We start from the raw sequence: 19,376 nt of genomic DNA on the forward strand, positions 1-19,376 counted from the left end.
AGCTTAGAGAAAATGATTTCAACTTTTCCCTAAGTATGGTGTTAACTGTGGCTTTGTTGTATATGGACTTTTTTGTATGGAGATACAGTCCTTCTATACCTAGCTTTTAAATGTTTTTATCATGAAATATAATTTTGTTTCATATAATGAATCTGAGGTTCACAAATGTGAATGATTTGCATAAAGCCATACAGTTGGTTGTAACTGCAATACTTGGACTCAAACTTTCTATTTGTAACTCCTAATTCAGTCAGAGACAATGCCATGTACTAGTTGTGAGATCTGAAAGAAAGTAATTGTTTTTAGTGTCTTGGGGTTTTTTTTTTTATCTTTAAAATGGAGGTACACATATCTATGTTGCAGTGTTATTGAAATGATAACATTTAGAGTGTATAAAACACTTGATACACCCAAGGTATAAAAAATGACAGCAATATGTTACTTAGTATATATTAGCTTGCAACTGTGGTACAGACAATAGAATATGTTTATGAAGTGGGATGGGGGACAGATGGCACAGTCTTTTTAGAAAACCTCAGTCATAGCTAACATTTATTACTTTATTATGATAGACCAGTTACTATTCTAAGTACTATAGATTTACTGCTTCATTAATTTTGACAATAAACAAAAATAGATAGGTACTACGATTATATAAATATTACATATGAAAAACTATATGTGCTATGAAATGGTTAAATAATTTGCCAATGACTTCATAGTTTGTAGCAAGTCGGAGGGGGAAAAATGAATCCACAGAGTGCTTCCAGAAAGGAAACTGCTGAGCACTACATACCTATGCTTTCTCTGCAGACACTGGGAAAGTAATGCACAAACACCTATCCTCTGTAATCAATTCAATGTTTCCAGATTAAGACTTTCACTGCCTTATCCACTATAAACTATTTGTTAGGGATGGGAAGCACTATCATCTTTGTATTCTCACTCTCCCTTTCAATTGGTTTAATATCAATTTTGCCAGCTTATAAATTAAACTTTCAGAAAAGACTTGATTCAGAACTTTGACATTGCAAAAATTAACTGTTTCTTCTCACTTTGCTCTTGTATCTCTTTAGATGTAGCATCATCTGAGGGAGCTTGTGCTGTTTTTTTGGAATTAAACAAAACTAAAATAGAGTCTGTAAATCTGCCAAACTCCTGATATGAGAAAACATGCAACTTTGTATATCTAGTACTTCAGACTATTTTCTCCTTTCTGGTGTATCTCCTTATACTGTTAAGCCCAATTAGAGCCCCTTCATTCTGTCATTCTCACTCTATTTGTCCATAAAGACTTCTCTTCCTTTGTGCTGTATAATAATGACAGTCTCTTTAACATTTTATGCTTTCTTTTTACTTATTTATACCACAGCATGGTGCCACTGGTCATTTCCAAGTAAACTTTCTCCAATACTACTGTAGAATTGGTAATGAATTTGTATAATTAACCTGAAACCTGCAGTATAAAAATATATGTTCTGATGAGAATTGGGAAGCACGCTGGTTAGATACAACCAATAATTTCAACTAATTTTAGTAGCCTGTCTTAGGCGGCTACTTCAATCCCACTTTAAATTTCTTTTCATGATGGACTAAACAACTATTAAATGCACATAGAAAATGAAAATTGGGGCACTACCCATGATATTTTATAGCATGGTCACCAAGGGAATAATCATTTTCAGAAGACATAAGATTTTTAAAGTTTTTAACAGCATAACATTTCTTGCCATGTGAGTATCTAAGTTCCTTTGTCCTTTGGTACTTTTTTTTTTTGAAGTATTGTAGTGTTTTCTCACTTACAGATGTAAAATAAAGCATGATTCAGCTCCTTCTGACTTAGATATTTGTCTTTAGTGAAGCATTTTTTAAAGGTTGAAGTCACTGTTAATACAATAACAGAAATAGAGCAACATGAAGCAAAATTTTGCTTCTAGAGAAATGGAGCCTTGATGGTGCAGTATGTGAGACACAAAGTCTCTCATCTATGAAGCAGCCACAGTTTGTCATAGTATTCTAGAAACCACATGAACATAGACACCTAGATGTGATTTCATGACCTTACCTGTTCAGATTGCTTAACTCAAATCATCACAGACCTAAAACTGTAAAGTAATTTGCTGTAAAAATTATTTTATTTTAGTAAAAAGATTTGAGACTGTCAGCAGAAACTCCCCTCAATGAGTTACATGAAAACATACACACACAGACATATACACACATCCATGCACACACAAATATTAAGGAACACACCTGCCATTGAGCTTTAAAAACAACTTCACGTTAGGTAAAAGAGCTAAAATACAGTCAGGGCAAATACGTTTTCAGGACAATAAAAGTTCATGAGTCCATTGATTTTGATTTGACTATATTTACAGTCTCTGTTTCTGCTACCTACATGTTTTCCAGCACCTACATGTTTTCCATCGTTTTCCAGGGTATTTCTCTTTAAAGAGTGAGTAAAGTTGTAGTTGTGGGTATTTTAAAGAACAGGAGTCTTTGGTAGTTAAGTTTTTGACTTAACCTCCCATACAACTTTACTACTTTCATGAAACCAAAATCTTAGCAGGGAAAGACCGAAAAGGTTCAACTTTTCTTTTCACTAATAGCATTATTTCAGACAGTTGATTTACAAAATCATTTCTCACCTGTAATTTATCCGTTACAAATTTCTTCCAGTCATGAGATTTATTTGACTTACTGAACCATAATAATTACAATTTTTAATGCAATTACAGTAATTTCTGTGACTTGGATTCAGAACTACCACAAAATTAATTTTTATTACTACCTGGTTTTTATCTCTTCGCTAAAGCTTTTATTCACTAAGTTAAATCGGTAGACCATAAGAAGTCTCCCAGGATCCTTTGTCTTGACAAAGCTATAATGGGTTTGGACAGGGACTTTAGTACTGGATCAAAGAGACGAGATATTTTAATACTTAGAGATGTTTAGCAAAGAAATGGGCCAAACTATAGCAGGAGGTTTGTGTGGCTTACCAGTCCATCCCAGGGTACGAGCCTAGAGGAGAGCCTAGAATTAGTGAACAATTCCATGCCTGTGGTAACTAGCAGTCAAACCATAAAATTACACAGTAAGAAATAAAAATTCAAATTAAGAAGGTGACTGTGTCCCATAGAAACAATCATACGGCATAGCTTCCAAATGCTCAGAGAAAAATAGGATGTACTAACCTAGCCCTCTCAAAGAAAAAAAAACTCTATTACAACAACCTCAATGCATTTTGTTTCCTTTCCAAATTTAATAGGCATTTAAAAATGTTCAGTTCTCATCCTGTTTAATTTTTCTTTAAATGCATTAAAAAAAATAACCTCTAGCTACAACAAAACTATAGTGGCAAAGATTTTATTTCATTAAAATTTTAACAAGACTAAATGACGGCAACAGTCTTCTTAGGTGCATTTCTGGTTTCTACAGAAGGGAATTAACAAGCTGTTGTTTATATCCTTGGTGAAAAAAAAAAAAACAAAACAAAAAACTCAGAAACTGCTTCTTTTCAAGCAAGTGTTTCAGCATATTAAAAGTAGAATTACATCTAATAGCCATATCCCAATACAACTTTCTTTGTTGTTAGCTAGTTCTAAGGATAATAATGCCAGGCAAAGACAGCTGCTAAGCTTTATTTATTTTATTATTATTTTTTAATGTTAACCCACTTTTGGTTAAATCACTGTAATTGCATTTGTTGCCTGTGACATACAAAGAAAATACAAGTTGATTTAGGTGTTTCCCAGAAGTGCTGCCCTGCAGCTGTCCACTGGAGTCCTCCATGACTGTGTATAAAAATAAAGAAGGACCAAGCACGGTGGCTCACACCTGTAACACCAGCACTTTGGGAGGCAGAGGCAGGTGGCAGGTGGGTCATTTCAGATCAGGAGTTCGAGATAAGCCCGGCCAACATGGCGAAGCCCCATCTGTACTAAAAATACAAAAATTAGCCAGGTGTGGTGGCAGGTGCCTATAATCCCAGCTACTCAGGAGGCTGAGGCTGGAGAATCGCTTGAACCCAGGAGAGGGAGGTTACAGTGAGCTGAGATTGCACCAATCCACTCCAGCCTAGTCAAGAGTAAGACCCTGTCTCAGCAAAAAAGGTAGCATATATTCTTCGGGTCTGTGTATCATCAGGTTGCTGTATTTCATCAACCTCTTAATTCTCTGTGCTGTTTCTCTCTGTGTCAATATATAAAACTCTTGTTTTGTATATTTATTAATCTTGATAAACTTAAAATATTTTAAATTCTAAAACAATAAACATTTTAAAAAGTAATTTGATTTTTTAAATGTGGGTATAAATTCTATTTTTTTTGATTCTGTGTTTATCACTTTTATTATTCTTTTTTTCAGTTTTAAATTTGTTTAAGATTCTTCATGTGAAAGTTTAGATAATTAATTTATTTTCCAGTTTTTTTCTTTTTAGGATATAAAGTCATAGATATATATTTCTCTTTAAACATTGTTTCGGCAGCGTTGATAAAGTGTTAAGATGTCAAGTTTTATTTTATGCTGGTTCGAACATTTTCAAAATGCCATGTTGATTTCTTATTTCAATTTATTGGAAACAAATTCTATGAGTTCCAATAAGTTGGGCAATTTTCAAATTACTTGTTTGCTATAGATTTCTTTTTAATATAAATAATAGTCTTTACTTCTTATAGTACTTACAGGTTTGCAGAAAAATTGAGCAGAAATCATACAGCAACCATATAATTCCTTACTGACTCCAATGTACTTTCCCTATTATTAACATCTTGCATTAGTTTAAACATTTTTTAAATTTATAACCTGAAATCAATACATTATTATTGACTGAGATCTACTTTTTGTATTGTAAATTCACTGGATTTCGCAAAGATTTTTCTTATTCTCTGGCTTATCTTTTTATTATTTTAACAGTGTCTTTCCCAGAAAAGTTTTAATATTATTTAATTTATGAATCCAATTTAAAACTTTTGTATGCTTTATGCTTTGGTGTTATATTTTAAAAGTTATCACCAAACACTAGATCATCCAGTTTCTCTTCTGTGTTTTTTGTGTAAGGCATAGTTTATAGTTCCATATTTTACATTTGGGCCTATTATCCATTTTGATGTAATTTTCATAAAAGGTATAAGGTCCTGGTCTATATTTATTTTTTAAATGTGAATTTCCAGTTGTTCCAGCAACATTTAATGAAAAGACTATCCTTTCCTCATTGAATTTTCAAATGACAACATTTGTGTTCATCTCCAGGGCTGTCTATCCTGCTCTATTGGTCCATTTTTCCATTCTTTCACCAATACCACACTGTTTTTGATTACTGGAGCTTTATAGTAAGCTTTAAAGTTAGTGTCAGTCCTCAAACTTTGTCCTTCTCCTTTAATATTGCATTGGTTATCCTGAGTCTTTGGAATTTTTAAATATTTGTTATTCACATGAACTATTTCATAATCAAAATCATTGATTTGTCTATTATTCCATGTTTCATTTGTTCTTTCATTTATTCATACTGTACTAGCTATGAAGATTTTTTAATACTTCTTATGCCTTGAGACTTCCCAGAATCTTCTACCTATACAGTGGATGTGGGATAACAACAACAACAAAAAAAGGCTCCCTCAATCCAACAATTCCTTTTAGTTACTATTATTGTTTGATATTTTATTCTTTAATAGTCAAGGTCCTCAACAAAGAAGTTGATACAGCCTTTTGCCCCCAGTTTATTTTCTCACCTTCAGACTGCTCATCAGACATCATTTATTTTTACTGTTAGTATGTCTATGTCACTTTTCCATCTAGAGATCAATTCTATGTGTTGGTTTCCTTGAATCTGGGCTGGCCTTAGAAACCAATAAAATGCACTGGGAGGGATATTTTGCCATTTTCAAGGTTAATTTACAGAAAACTTGCAGCCTCTGCATAGGCCGCATGAAAAATTTCTGTCATATTTAAAATCAGGCCACCTGAGACTTCCATGCTGTGTAAAGCCAAGCTACCTGGAAAGCCTCTGGAGAATGAGATGCTTCGCCAAGACACAAGAAAAGGCTAGAGGGTGAAGTAAGCCATTGGAAGAAAATTATCCAGCAACAGCTGTCTCTACATGAATAAGAAAAAGCAATGCCCAGTGGAACCTTCCTCACAGCTTGACTCACAAACTATTGAACAATTTTCATAAGTGTTCCAGGTGATTTATTTAATGACCTTTGCTGAAGCTGACTTATAGCATATCTGATTTACATATAAATCTGGACTTACCTTTCTTCAATACTACCCTTAGGTGGAAAACCAATAAACAAACCTATAGTAGCTTAGTTTGGCATGCTATCCTAGCTTAGGAATACCTTGTTAAGGTCACCTGGAAATTCTCTGAAGTCAGGGAGCACCCCACGGTTTTATATATTACATATATAATGTATTATGTAATATATATATTATAATATATATAATATGTTTATATAAATATATATTTATTTGTATTTAAATTTATTTATTTACATATTATATATTATAAATACATTATATAATATATATAATTATATAAAATACCACATATATTATAATATCATATATATAATTATAATTATATATCATATATTATATATCATTATATATAAAATATGTATAATATATAATATATGTTTAATGTTATATATTATATACTATATGTTAGATATCATATATATTAGTTATATATTATATGTAATATATATAATATATAATATATAATTAATATATATATAAAAAACTGTGGGGTGCTTCTTATTTATAACTTGCTATATATATATATATATACACTATACATATACTATATATAGAGTAACAGTTATAAATAAGATCTGGTTAGGAAAGTATGAGACATTCAGGATAAAATGTAAACAAATATTAATTCAAAAGAGTGGGTGCCTTAGTTCATTCTCACCCTGCTCTAAAGACATACCTGAAACTGGGTAATTCATAAAGAAAAGAGGTTTAATAAGCTCATGGTTCTGCAGCCTGTACGGGCTTCTGCTTCTGGAGAGACCTCAGGAAACTTCAAATCATGGCAGAAGGGGAAGAAAGCACAACTTTACATGGCTGACTAGAAAGACTGCACCAAGTGGGAGGTGCTACACGCATTCAAACATCCAGGAGGACAGATCTCCTGAGAACTCTAACAGGAGAACAGCAAGGGGGAAGTTCATCCCCATGATTTAATCACTTCCCAGCAGGTATCTGCTCCAACACTGAAGATTACAATTTGTCATGAAATTTGGGTGGGAACACAGAACCAAATTATATCAGTGGGTCAAAAGCCAGATATACACAAACCAGGAGGAACCTAATATAGTGGTAAAAATGTATATGTTGGCCTCAATGACAATGAAATACATTTAACTAAGGCCACAGAGTTTCATAGATCAGTTTCTTCTTGGAAAGACAACTGGCCAATATCCAAGAATGACTTGACTGAAGTATACAGCTTGAGTAATGAAAAACACCTAGTTGAAATAAAATAATAGGACAGAGAGGGAAGATAGTTCCTGACATCTGCATTTGAGTTCTATGGACACGGTTTTTATTTTGGAATGTTATAAATCATTTTTAGAGATGCAAAGTACATAGTGAATACCTATGTTTTAGCAGAACATCCTACATATATCTTTAAAATAAATAATTTTTAGTGTTATTTCACGTTTGTTATGCAATATTTTTTAAAAATTTAAAACCCATGTTTAAAAACTCTGAGTACATTGACAATTTAGTTAAAATATTTTCTCTGTGGCTTAAAAATATTTTGAGATTCTTGTTTTATAGTAAAACACCTGGAACTGTAAATTGTCAGTAAGTTACAAAATCTGCTTCTTTTATCACTGTTCCCTTCTTGCTAATTGTCCACCAAAGGCTGGTGGAAGCTTTGGGTAACTTTTCTGCAATTCAGCAGTTAAGGCAAGATTTCCCATAGGTTAGTAGAATAAGGAGTCCCTTGCTTTCTTCACCAAAATCCATATTGACAACTTGCCATAGGCCTGAGGGCTAAACCTAATTAGCAGAGCTTCATTTCCCAAAATAAATTAATTCAATTTAAACTTGGCTTAAAATGACTGAACTCTTACAGAACACATAAAAAAAATCTTATTACAGCTCAGTTACTTTGCTTATATAGTCTTGTCAGGTTTTCTTGTACTTAGGAAGTATCTGAGAATCAGTAGTCTGTTGAGACACTTTCATTACGATTTCCCTTTTTATGACACTCAATGCCCTTCAGAGTCTGACCCTTACCTCAGTATTCCAGTTCATCTTCCACTTTGTCACACATGACAAAAATACACATATGCTTTGCAGTTGTCTATTTGTGTATATTTGCATACCTAATTACACACTACCTTCTCCATTTGAAATGCTTTATCCTCACTAGTTTCTGGAAATCTGAAAATACTATGATTCTCACTTCAGTGTCTGCTCTGAATGGATCTCTGCTTTGAAGTAAGTGTTGGTTACTTCCTCTATATAGTTTGAAGCGTCTGTGCTTGAACATAATTTCTATCGCAGCAATTATCTTACATCAGGGCTAATGTTTTATGGTTGTCTGCCCAATAGAATTCAAGGTCCTAGAAGTTAAGAATATTATTATTTTTCCCTTTGAAATTGACTTAATAGTCCCATAGATCAATTTTTTGTATAAACATAGAAATTGACTCTTCTGTTCTTAAGACTTGAAATTTATATTTATCTGAGTTTCTTCCTCGGGAAAGGACCCCCAAGTCTCTCAAAAAGTAACAAAGAACTGAAATGCACCAGATCATTTCATCCAGACAGTGAGACACCAGGCCTATCATTCATCATGATTGCTTCCTTAGGCCTCCAGAGTTCCTGTTTTCCTACACATTGTTACATTTCTTCCCCACTATATAAACCCCTAATATTAGTTGGTAGGGAAAAGGATCTGAGACTGAGCTCCCATTTCCTCGGCTACAGCATCTGATTAATGCCTTCTTCCTTGGCAATACTTGTCATCTCAGTGGTTGGCTTTCTGTGTAGTTAACAGCAGGAACTAGACCAAACCCTGGTGGTTTCATAATACTTTGATTTCCAAACAGACTACTTATTCAGTAAACATTCAATAAATATTTGCAAAATTAATACATAATAGGAAGCCAAAGTCCTTTCAGAATATTACAGAACAAGACAGGCACTAGGTGATGAAAACTTCACTAGGACAGTCACTGTCTCTCAATGTCACCTTGAGGTGGGATAGAGATCAAATCTAGTCGACAACTTTGTATTGAGTCCTAATTACAACTTGAATGATACCTATAGTAATATAAAATTTTCAGATTAATTTAGTTTCAACATTCCTTACTTAGATTCTCTTCCAAAAGTAGAGTGACAGTAGTTGCCTAATCTATACAAAAGTGATTTTGTGCTATAAAAGTATTTTTTTCCACATATAGTATAGGTGTGGAAAGTTTAGTGCCCTATATAAGTGGTCTCTCCAAAGTGAGGCACACATTCTCCAATTTTATTCCACTGAGGAGTAGAAATAAAATATATTTCTTCTATTCTAAATAAAATAGAAAGAATGAGTCCTTATAAGTATTTATATTACAGATTTACTTGTATATCCTCACATAGCCTCTATATAAGAAAACCTGATGTGCCTTAAGCATACGGCCTAGTACAGATTATGTGTTTGGCAAATTTTGTTTAGTTTAATTTTTAAATATGCAATACAGTGTAGCTTTTATTATTTTTGTCATAATATAAAGTTTTTTAATAATAGTAAATAACATTCTTAAAAGAAAATAGGCATAAAGCATTAATCTTATTCCATATGGTTTTTACTACCCATTTCATTCAAAACATTCACTCACAAATCATTTACTGAGAACTCATCATGAGTCAGATGCTCCTCACAGTGTATCAAGAAACAAAATCCCTAAGATCTTTCTTAAAGATGTTACATTCTAGCAAAAAGAGTTTCATCAATAAACATATATAATAGTAAATTACATGAAGCATAAGAATAGTAATAAAACTATGGGATATATGAAAATGAAGAGCAGAGTAGGAGCAATTACTGGGAATGAAGCTGGTGGGGTGGAACAGGTTGCAATATAAAATCTGTGGGTGTTTTTGTGCTGCTTTGGTTGACAATATTTACTATATTCAAAATCACAATCATTACCTTGCTAAATTTTTTCTAAAATATTAAAAGCTATCTTAATAAGAACTCAATTCTGTATTTCCATATGTCTGTGGAGAATAAAATAACTGCTTTTATTATTAAATTTTTTGAGCCCCTTAAATTAGACATATGTTGGTTGAATTAATCAAATCAACTAACCCTTTTAAGTAGTATTGAAAACGTCATATCCCACAATCAACTTTGTGAGGGAATAGACAGGCAGGGACAGGCTAAACTTTCTATCAACTTAATAATTACTTAACTTATAATGATACATCTGAATTTCCCATCAACTTAATAATTAACAAGCAGAAAAGTGAGTTACTGTTTAGTGAACAATCATGTCATGTAGAAATATTATACAGTTTTAAGTAATTTATCTCATTAATTCTTCAAAATTGCTATGTGGTAATTATCGTATAATCCTTTTACAATTGAGGAAATCAGGTTTCAAGGAAGTTAAGGAACTGTCTACAGTTACTCTTAGATTAAGTAACATGGCTGAAACATGAATCCAGCCTATCTGACTCTAAAGTTAATGACCTTTTCACTATACCTTCAAATATTCCTTATCTTCTACATTCTTCTTTTAATTCTAATAGCAACTGAAATAGGCCTAAGCAGAATGGAAGCCTGATCTTGATACATCTGTACTATTCTCATTTTCACACTTTAGGTTCTTATGTAGGACAAAGATAAAAATTCAATTTTTCTTGAGTTTTTGCAACAGTTGAGTCATTTTTATATGTGAAGAATACTATCCTAAAATAAGAAACAAGTGCCCATTTCTTTCATTACTCTTTTGTGGTGTCAAAGACTTGCTAATTAGCTCTCTCTCCCAACTCCTGGGACATTTTACTCTGACTTAAGTCACAGTGACTCACACATGAAAGTCAGTGATTGAAATGGTGATGCCTAAAAAGGATAGTCAATGATGAAATATGATAATATTCTTTTTTTTCAAACAGTTGAACAATATAAGCTTATCTGCATTAATTTTCCAGTGCTATTGTATTTAGAATGAATCACCTGTCAAGGCCTATATGTTAAAATTGGCTCTTTTACTGCAAGCTACTATGTTCATTTATAATTAATCTTACTAAATGTCCTCTAAAGTTATAGAATACCAGTAATCCTATGCCTAATTTGCAACAAAAGCTAGTATAAATTGTTATTTATTCCAGGCATTGTATACATATGCATGCATTTGCATGTACTCATTTTATTCTTATACTCACACCAAAATATTTTAGTGATGAAAGAACAGCAACAACAAGGTTACTGATCTATATACCTAGAGATACTAAGTTACATGGCTGGAAATCAGACCTAGGTTTTCTCACTATAAATGTATCATCTATTACACTATCTTTCTAGTAGTAGTGTAAGCTTCTCGGCATTTAGTCAAAGTGCGTATTTCTTCAATGTGCTTTTTTTCAATCAAAAATCACTTAGTATGGTTCCACTAGACATGTGGTTTTCAAATTATGTTCAGCAGACTTCTAGGGATTTCAGAGAAACTTTCAGAGAACCGCTTTGTCAGAACAATTTTCGTAATAACACTATGACATTATTTGTCTTTCTCACTGTGCTAGCATTTGTGTAATAGTACAAAAACATTGCAGAAAAAATGATTGGTGCCTTAGATAGTAGAATCAAATTATATGATCATTGCATTATATAATTATAATGCAATGCTTACCTCTGCATGCTAACAGTAAAAATAATATTAATAACCGATAAATCAATAAAGAGCTATCTAACTACACAAGTAAAAGCAACTTGTAAGTTGCATAAGCTGATAAAGCAAGAAAAATGTATTAATTATTTCAACTACTGACTCTTGAGCACTTCTTTTTTAACATTGTGTGAAAAACAAGAAGTGCATGCAGAAGAAGCACTTCTGTTGCAAACCAGAGTACAATATTATTCCCCAATAAAGAACTTGTATGATTGTTTTGAGTTGTGGGATAAACTAGTTGCTTTTTTCATGCAGTAACATTTTTATTTGAAATAATGATTATGAATCAAACCACAATTATTCAGATTTAGGTAATCAGCTGAAATGTTCTTGAAAAAAAATGAAGTAAACTTGTAATTTCACACACACACGTGCACACACACACACACACACACACACTGATAGTATAATGACTAAAGATTAAATTCCAGGTTCTGAGAAAAAGCTGTAATTTCAAACAATTATCTTTGTCCTAAGAAAGACATAGTACAAAAATTTCAGATACCAGATTCTACATCTTACCTAATTTGTAAGAAACCACTACTGACAGACTTGTCGAATTTTGGTGTAGTGTAAAAGTACAACATCCATCATGCTCTAAAAAAGGGCCATCTAAATATATATCTATTTTTTAACTACACATCCGTGTGCCTGGATTTTTTTTTATGTTGCAGGACTTTCCCTTAGTTCAGCTAAAGATGAGGTCCTTGTCTATCCCATGGCCTTGAAAACTTAGGCTCGCAGACAATTGGAGAGGGTGAGTAAAGCAGGGTTTTATTGGGTGAAAAATAAGAAAGCTGGGAAACGGGGACTTTTGCAAAGCCAGTCTCTGCTAGAGCACTTCCCTCCCCCAGCTTGAATCCCAGATTCCACAGGAGAAAAGAAAGGGCCAGGCTCTTTCCTGTTGCAAACGTTGTGAATGTCCTGAGACTCAAACTTAGTGGGCAGGCTGGTTGGAGTTTCTCCAGGGACCCTCTCCCACCTGGCTCACTGCCACTCTAAAGTAGTACATCTGTCTTTAGATTAAGGATAAGGACAAACACCAATATTAACTGCTTCCTGCTGACAGGGGGCACTGTTTTGGGGAAATTGCAGCCAGAGCTCCCGCAGAAGCCCAGCAGAAGGGGCCATCCTCAGAGGCTCTGGTTGCATGACCTTACGAAGTTTGATGGCCTGAAGGCAAGAACAGACAAACCAGGTCATTAGAAAATATGTATCAAAATGAAACAAAGGGAGGAATAAAGACAGCTCAAAAATTCTGAGGCTTTTTACCCGTATGCAAAGGGAGAGGGAGGGCTAAATCCCAACAGGTTAAAAAACTTTACCCTTTTGCCAGTGTTCGGCTTCTGGGTTCCCTTCCCCTGAGCCCAACCTAGTTTAAGTTTTGGGAAATTAACTCCTTCCACGTTGGAGGATGGATCTGAGGGGAGTGTCCCATAGTACAGAGACATAATTACTTATCTGTGAAGAGAGGACAGAGAAGAAAGGGAAAAAAGAAGGTGGTTTTTTAAAAGAGTCCCCATGGGTTCTGGATGCCTTCTGAAGGAGCACAGACTGAAAATGAATGACCAGCCATCTTTGTGGAAGTTTGTTTGACAAAGAATCTCAGATAAAACCTTTCAAACCTGAGCCTAACCATGGGTTTGTAACCTCAAACACCTGTCAGTTGGTTGATTCTCTCCTCTTAAGGTCCCTAGAAAAACTTGGGAGCTCCTAGACCTGTTAGAAAGTGGCATGTGACATTCTTTACTGACCACAGGCCAGAAAGCCTGTACAGGGACTGCACAAAGTATATGAGGCCAGTTTCCCCACTAGGCATTTATTGGATCTGCAAGTCAAGTTTGACTCCCCAATGGGAAGCATACCCTTCCAGTCAAAGCCTTGGTAAAATATCACTTTCTCCAATTATGTCCTCTTGCAAAAGAAAAATGGATTCTTATTGCACTGATGCAAAGACCTGTATTGCCATAAGTGAAGACTACTCACAGATAGGTTCTAAATTCTTGAGGAACCAGGTAGCAAAAAACAAACAGGCTCCAAATTTGGATTATAGGAGTATACCTTGCTTAATTATTAAAGGCCATAAATGTTGAAAATAAGTTACTTTGATGCTAAAAAACAAGAATCAGCAATATTCCAAGCAAAGGTTAAAAAGATGCTGAGTTCAGTCCATTTAGTTAAAACAACTTTTACTTGATATTTGTGAACATTTCAGCTTTTTATGAGTCCAGTACATTTTCCTTTATTAAAATGTTACAATCTCCAAAGTTATCAGAAGTCTGTATTTGAGAGTACCTGTTAAAGTTTTATAGCTTATTATAAACCATGTTCTGAAAAGGATTAAAATAAGACAATAACTGTCTGTGAATTGCAGAATGTCCAGCATAGTTACAGTTAGAAACAGGATTGACAAAGAAGTTTCGTTATCTCCATGGTTTACAATAACATAACATAAAAACTTCAATTATGACTGCTAGCATATACTCAGAGGTTAGAACTTTAGAAATCCCACACAATTTTGGAACATATATCAACATTATTCACCAAGCTATAACCTAAAGAAGATTTAATGTCATTTTGGCAATCCCACGCACTTACACATGTCAAATAATCCAGTTTACCTCTCTTTTTGGACACTACAGGGGCCCTCCGAAGTTTTAGAAAAGCCAGATGCCAGGGAAAACAATTTTGAAACTGAAGTTTGATTTTGAGAAGCCTTTTAAATATGTTTAAAGTACTTGATATTATGATATATAATTCCAGATTACATTCTTTATTTTGCCAAAATTTTAAAGAGGGAAAAACCATTTATAACATTTTATAAATTATGCCAAAAGCAGGCGAGCGTTTTAAGAATACCTTGTTGGGGGCGGGCGCAGTGGCTCAAGCCTGTAATCCCAGCACTTTGGGAGGCCGAGGCGGGTGGATCATGAGGTCAAGAGATCGAGACCATTCTGGTCAACATGGTGAAACCCCGTCTCTACTAAAAATACAAAAAATTAGCTGGGCATGGTGGTGTGTGCCTGTAATCCCAGCTACTCGGGAGGCTGAGGCAGGAGAATTGCCTGAACCCAGGAGGCGGAGGTTGCAGTGAGCTGAGATGGCGCCATTGCACTCCAGCCTGGGCAACAAGAGCGAAACTCCGTCTCAAAAAAAAAAAAAAGAATACCTTGTTGTGCTTTTATTTCAATGCTCAATTTACCAAAAAACCATAAAATACTCTGTGAATTCAGTCAAGATGTTTACAAAGAGAACCTCTTCGGCAAGATTAATTTCCACAATTCTTCCACCACTTCTTTGAATTTTCAGTTTTTTTTTTTTTATTTTACTCAAAACCATCCTATAACCCAAGGCAAAAGTTTATATTTCCATGCCTTCTTATAATCTTTTACTAAGAAACACTTTTTATTGTTCTTAAAAATATTGCATTCAAATAACTCCTAACAATTTTTAACTTTAAGGTAAAACTTGGTTAAGTTGATTTCATTGTGCACTAACTGCAGCCAAGGTTTGCCTTCTTAGTTAAGAGTATTAATTTTGTATGTCGTCAGGCCTTACCAGTTGTGAAGCCATCAAGGCAAAGAGTTCTCAAAAGCTAACAAAGTAGTTTATAACCTTAAAACATTACCAAACCTGGGCTCTGACCTGGATAAGTTAGCCCAATCATTTGCATTTTAATGACACCTGCATTTGACCAATACTCTTTAAGGCCATTTTATTTCTCAAAAGAGTAGTCAGGTGAACTGAAAGGTACCACAGCTTTTATCTTTCCTTAAAATAAAAAAAATACTTGGTCCAAGCACTTTTCCTTAGGCCAACTTAATTAGAGCTCTTTTTACAGACATCAAACACAGTACACACACAGGCAGAAGAAAAACCCAGTCGCTGGATGGGGCCCTTTAGGAGAAAGGGCTAGGAGAACTTGCAGATATCAAACAGAAAGAAACTTACTCCCTAAAGCAGGATTGGTAAACAAAGTCTTGCCACCTCACCTGAGTTACAATCCATGCCCCCAGGATGCAAAACAAGATGGAGGCTTAGAAGTTTGTTATAAACCATACAGACATGCAAAGCACACCAGATTGGCCACAGCCCAAGACCAGCCCCGCAAATCCTTTTCCACAATTAAAGCTTTACAGAACATATAAACAGTGATAGTTGGGTGACCTGGCCTAGTAAAGGGGAAACAAAACTTCATAGGTTAAGTGCTGACAGGGTGGAGAAGAGAAAAAAAAAAAAAATTAAAAACGCGTAGGGAAAAACCTCTTATTCTTATGCAAGTGGTTCCTCTACCAGGGAGAAAATTTTAATTACTGTCTGATGGAGCTGAATCTCTTGGCCAGGGAAGGAGAAGGCTCTAGTGGTTTATAGTGAAAAGCACTAGTCAGCAGCCCAGGTGCTTTGGATCATGTGCCCAAGCCCCGCAGGGAGTGGTGGGTGGAGGGGAGCTGCTGCTCACCAGTTGGTTTTGAAAAAGGAAGCAAAAGGCCATGAAAAGTCCGGAGTGATGGGGGCTGCGGACATGGTTTCCCCTACCCTTGGAAGTCCGTAGATGAACAGGCTTAGAAGCAACAGTAAGAGGTTCTGAGTTCCCATTTCACTAACAGCTTCTCGAACCCCATGTTGGGCACCAAAAATGTTGCAGAACTTTCCCTTATTTCAGCTAAAGACAGGGTCCTTGTCCAGCCATGGCCATGAAAAGTTATGCTCACAGATGCTTGGAAAGGGTGAATAAAGCAGGGTTTTATTGGATGAAAAAGAAGAAAAGGGGGAAACAGGGATTCTCACCTGAGTCCCTCCACTACGGTGCTTCCAGCTGCAGCTTGAATCCCAGATTTCACACAGGAAGAGGAGGGGCCCGGCTACTCCCTGCTGCAATTGTATTAAACTTCCCAAGGCTCCACCGAAGTGGGCAGGCTGGTTGAAGTTTCTCCAGGGACCCCCTCCCACCTTTCTGTCTCATTCATATACTGCAACTAATGCAGCATGATTCAATGGATTAAAAGTGGAAGTACGTGTAAGAATGTATCTGTCTTTAATCAACCAGATATTAAAGTGTTTTCCATAAACATAAATTGTAGTCACTCTTTTTGTTAATTTTTTTGGAAGATATATTAACAAATATACTGTGTATGTTAAGATGAAATATGTTTTTATTTTTATAACATTGACTAGACATTGTTAAACTTTCTAAGTTTTAATTTTCTATATGGTAAACATCGATAGATGCAACCCACAGAAGCAAAGTCTGCAGGCCCTCAATATGGTTTAAGAGTAAAATGCAGTCCTGAGACCAAAGGTTTAAATGCCTTGCACTAGACATGAGATACTTTAGAGATGGTCTTTTTCTTTCCTTTTTCCATTTGATACACATATAATTTTTGAAAATTGCGAAAGTTAACAAATACTCAGTAGGAAAACTAATACAGTTTTCCCACAGTATTCGTGTGGGATTGTTTCCAGGACTTCCTGCCGATGCCAAAATGTGAAGCTGATCAAGTCAATGATATAAATTAGCATAGTATTTGCATATAACCTGCAAACATCCTCCTGTATACAGTTCTATAAACCATGTCCAGATTACTGTAATACCTAATACAATGCCTATACATCATTTCATTTGTGTGGATTCAATTCAGTACCTGAGGAGGGCAAATTCAAGTTTTGCTTTTTGAAACTTTACAGAATTTTTTTCCCAAATATTTTTTATCTGCAGTTGATTGAATCAATTGATGTGAAACACACACATATAGAGGACCAACTATATTATGACTTTAAAAAATGTGTTTCCAATGACATATTGTTTTTCTGCCTAGGGCTAATTGATCCATTTCTAGAATTGGTATGGCTTCTTTGCAAAGTTGAGTGTCTGCTGATATATTCAAAATAGAATTAATATAGGCCAGGCTGGGTGGCTCATGTCTGTAATCCTGTCAATTTGGGAGCCCAAGGCAGGAGTTTAAGATCAGCCTAGCTAACATGATAAAACACCCTCTCTAGTAAAAATACAAAAATTTGCTGGGAATAGTGCCTGTACTTCCAGCTACTCACAAGGCTGAGGCAGGAAAATCGCTTGAACCCGGGAGGTGAAGATCATGCCACTGCACTCCAGGATGGGTGACAAAGCAAGTCTTCATCTAATAAAAAAAAAAAAGTATATATAAATACAAATCTAACGGAGAAAAATATATGAATGTGTGTGTCCCATGTGTGCAGGCATAGGTAAATGTGTTAGCAGATGGAGTTAATAACAATGACAGTTAAAAAGAACCATGAATATTATCCTACATTAAAGTTTTATCTAATACCTCAAGAGGAGATTTTATCACTAAGTCTGTAGTGTTCATAATACTTCACATAGAAGAAATGCTAAAAGTTTGTTTTTTTAATTTTATTTTAAGTTTTGGGATACATGTGCAGGACGTGCAAGTTACATAGGTATACATGTTCCATGGCATTTTGCTGCACCTATCAACCCATTATCTAGATTTTAAGCCTGCATGCATTAGATATTTGTCTTAATACTCTCCCTCCCCTTGTCCCCAACCACTTGACAGGTCCCAGTCTGTAATGTTCCTCTCCCTGTGTCCATGTGTTCTCATTGTTCAACTCCCACTTATGAGTGAGAACATGCGATATTTTGTTTCCTGTTCTTGTGTTAGTTTGCTGAGAATGATGGCTTCTATCTTCATGTTCCTGCAAAGAACATAATTTTTTTTATGGCTGCATAGTATTCCACGGTATATATGTGCCACATTTCGTTTAACCAGTCTGTCATTCATGGGCATTTGGATTGGTTCCAAGTCTTTGCTATTGTAAATAGTGCTGCAATAAATATGCATATGCATGTGTCTTTAGTGTAGAATAATTTATATTCCTTTGGGTATATACCCAGTAATGGGATTGCTGGGTCAAATGGTGTTTCTGGTTCTAGATCCTTGAGGAATCACCACACTGTCTTCCACAATTGCTGAACTAATTTCCACTCCCACCAACAATATAAAAGCATTCCTATTTCTCCACAGCTTTGCCAGCATCTGTTGTTTCCTGACTTTTTAATAATTGCTGTTCTAAATGGCATGAGATGGTATCTCCTTGGGGTTTTTATTTGCTTTTCTCTGATTATAAGTGAGGATGAGCTTTTTAAAATATGTTCAATGGCCACATAAATGTCTTCTGTTGAGAAGTGTCTGTTCATATTCCTTCTCAGTTTTTGATGGGGCCATTTGTCTTTTTCTTGTAAATTAAAGTTCCTTGTATATCCTAGCTATTTGACCTTTGTAATTGGGAAATTGCAAAAATTTTCTCGTATTCTGTAGGTTACCTGTTTACTCTGATGATAGTTTCTTTTATTGTCCAGATGCTTGTTAGTTTAATTAGATCCCATTTGTCAATTTTGGTTTTTGTTGCAATTGCTTATGGTAGTATAGTCATGAAGATTTTGCCCATGCCTATGTCCTGAATGGTATTGCC

Source organism: Callithrix jacchus, chromosome 10 (assembly GCF_049354715.1).
Source record: "Callithrix jacchus isolate 240 chromosome 10, calJac240_pri, whole genome shotgun sequence".
NCBI lineage: Eukaryota > Metazoa > Chordata > Mammalia > Primates > Cebidae > Callithrix > Callithrix jacchus.